The sequence below is a fragment of the Rhinopithecus bieti genome, unplaced genomic scaffold, assembly GCF_001698545.2.
Source record: "Rhinopithecus bieti isolate Rb0 unplaced genomic scaffold, ASM169854v2 scaffold_13750, whole genome shotgun sequence".
Classification (NCBI taxonomy): Eukaryota; Metazoa; Chordata; class Mammalia; order Primates; family Cercopithecidae; genus Rhinopithecus; species Rhinopithecus bieti.
The window spans coordinates 62,413-65,609 of NW_016807533.1; positions in this window are offsets into that span (position 1 = coordinate 62,413).

Here is a 3,197-nt window from a genome sequence, read left to right on the forward strand (position 1 = left end):
AAAAAAAAAAAAAAAAAAAAAAAAGTTTATTTTGCCAACATTAAGGATGCAGGTCTGTGTCTTTCTCCAAAGATTATTTTGAGGGGTTCAATATTTAAAAGAGAAAGGATGGATAACTGGGAAAGAGGACGACATTTTAAAAAGATGTGAGTAGATAAGAGACAAACGGTTGTATTCTTTTGAGTCTGATCAGGCTTGCTTTCTTTCTTTCTTTCTTTCTTTCTTTCTTTCTTTCTTTCTTTCTTTCTTTCTTTCTTTTTTTTTTGGCAGAGTTTTGCTCTTATTGCCCAGGTTGGAGTGCAATGGCACCATTTTGGCTTACTGCAACCTCAAACTCCTGGGTTCCAGTGATTTTCTCGCCTCCACCTCCCAAGTAGCTGGGATCACAGGCGACCGCCACCACACCTAGCTAATTTTTGTACTTTTAGTAGAGATGGGGTTTCACCATCTTGGCCAGGCTGGTCTTGAACTCCCAAGCTCAGGTGATCCACTCGCCTCAGCCTTCCAAAGTGATGGGATTACAGGCATGAGCCACCACGCCTGGCTTTAATCAGACTTTCACCAAATACACAATGTACATCTAGGGGAAGGATAGAGGAATAGTCACTTAGGTCATTTCTTTTTTCTTTTTTTGGACAGAGTTTTGCTCCTGTTGCCCCGGCTGGAGTGCAATGGTGCAACCTCGGCTCACTGCAAACCTCTGCCAACCCCAAGTTTCAAGCGATACTCCTGCCGCAGCCTCCCGAGTAGCTGTGATTACAGGTGCCTGCCACCACACCTGGCTAATTTTTGTATTTTTGGTAGAAACAGGGTTTCACTGGGTGTGGTGGCCCATGCCTGTATCCTAGCACTCAGGAGGCTGAGGCAGGCAGATCAGCTGAAGTTAGGAGTTCAAGACCAGTCTGGCCAATATGGCAAAACCCTGTCTCTACTAAAAATACAACAATTAGCCAGGCAGTAGTGGCGTGTGCCTATAATCCCAGCTACTCTGGAGGCTGAGGCAGGAGAATTGCTTGAACTTGGAAGGCAGAGGTTGCAATGTATAGAGATTACACCACTGCACCGCAGCCTGGGTGACAGAGCAAGACTCCGTCAAAAAAAAAAAAATGGAACCGGGGTTTCACCATGCTGGGCAGGCCAGTCCTGTACTCCTGACCTGATATGATCCACCCGCCTCGGCCTCCCAAAGTGCGGGGATTTCAGGCATGAGCTACTGCCCCCGGCCGTCACTTATGCCTTTGTCTAGCTCAGGGAATCTGCATTTATCCATCAGAGGAACCAGTCAAATATGTGTTTGTCTCAGGTAAGCAGAGGGATGACTTAGAGTTCAGTAAAGTTCTTGGTGCTCACAAGGAATTTCCTAGCAGGCAAATTGGGTGGGAGGTATGTAGCTTTTTTTTTTTTTTTTTTTTTAGACAGTGTAACTCCGTGGACCAGGCTGGAGTGCAGTGGCATAATCTCGGCTCACTGCAACCATGTCCTCCCAGGTTCAAGTGATTCTCCTGCTTCAGCCTCCTGAGTAGCTAGGATTACAGGCATGCACCACCATGCCTGGTTAATTTTTTGTATTTTCAGTAGAGCCGAGTGTATCACCAGGTTGGCCAGCCTGGTCTCGAACTCCTGACTTCAGGTTATCGGCCCATCTCAGCCTCCCAAACTGCTGGAATTATATACGTGAGCCACTTCACTTGGCCTTTCTCCCTGTATTTTCATGTGCCTGCAAACACAAGAGGGGGTTCCTGGTCCCTTGGTTAGGGTCAGGACCCCAGAGGCCCAGGGTCAAGGCTATGCTTCCATTCCTAGGACGTGCATCCTTGCAAGAGGCTGCATTCAACAGGCATGGAAGAGGCCCCACTGTAGCCTGCTTGAATTCCTGCTGTGGAAAGCAAGAGGAGGTGCTTCCTGAAGAAATGGGAGGATGCCACCAGTCTCAGGGGTTCTGTCCTGGCCTGCAGCCCTGGATCATCCAGCCTGTGCTGGGGTGAGGAACCAACCTTGCCCTTCTTGGCTGGAGATGAGGGTGAGGGTCCCGCTTCCCCAAAGGCCTAGCCTGGGGTTTCAGCTGCAGGCCCCACTGGGCAGCACAAGGCCCATCCCTCCCCTCCAGGCCTGACACTCACCCACAGCAAAGATGGCGCGGATCATCTCAGGTATCTGATGCCACCCATCTGCCAGGCTCCTCCCGCACGGCTCTTAGCCCTGCAGACAGTGACCAAGCCGTGGAGCAGAAAGTGTGACCTGGTGGACGGGGTGGCCTGCACAGCGTTCGGGCTGCTGTTGTGTGGCTGCTTGCTGGCACTGCAAAGCAGGATGCTGTACCCCCAGGAGAGCCCGTCTTGGGAGTCCAAGGAGCTGGGTGGCCTCTGGAGCTTCTGCACAGACTTCGACACTGACACCAGGGCTTTAAGGAGCAGTGGTACCTGCGGCCGCTGCAGGAGGTAAGGACTCGGGTCAGGGCCAGGAGGTGCCCGGAATCCAGGTGGTAGGAGAGGGGCGCGCTGGCCCCCTGCAGGCTCCTTCCCCTGGGTGCCCGGAGCTAGGGGCCCTAAGGAGGTTAAAGGTCAATGGGCTTGGGATCAAGGGACTGGGGGATGGGGGACCCAGGGAAACCGGGAAGGTCAAGGCAGAGGAGGTGGGAAGAGGAAGAAGCACTCCTGCCAAGCCACCTCCTGAGGTGAAGGGTGAGCCCGGGCAGTGTCCTTTTTAATGTTTCATTTTAATTTTTTAAAATGTTTTGAGACTGGGTTTGGCCCTGTCACCCAGGCTGGAGCTGAGTGGCACAATCCTAACTTCTGAGCTCAAGTGATTCTCCCACCCCAGCCTTGCAAGTTAGCTGGGTCCACCACGCCTGCTTAATTAGAAAAAAATACTTGGACAGGTTAGGTGGCTCAGTCCTGTAATCCCTGCACTTTGGGAGGCACAGGCGGGTGAATCACCTGAGGACAGGAGTTCGAGACCAGTCTGGCCAACATGGTGAAACACTGCCTCTACTAAAAATATAAAAATTAGCCAGGTGTGGGTGGTTCATGCCTGTAATCCCAGCTACTTGGGAGGCTGAGGCAGGAGAATTGCTTGAACCTGGGAGGCGGAGGTTAAAATGAGACAAGATCATGCCACTGCTCTCCAGCCTGGGTGACAGAGTGAGAGTCCATTTCAAAAACAAAAAACAAAAACCTTTTTTTTTTTTTTTAAAAGAT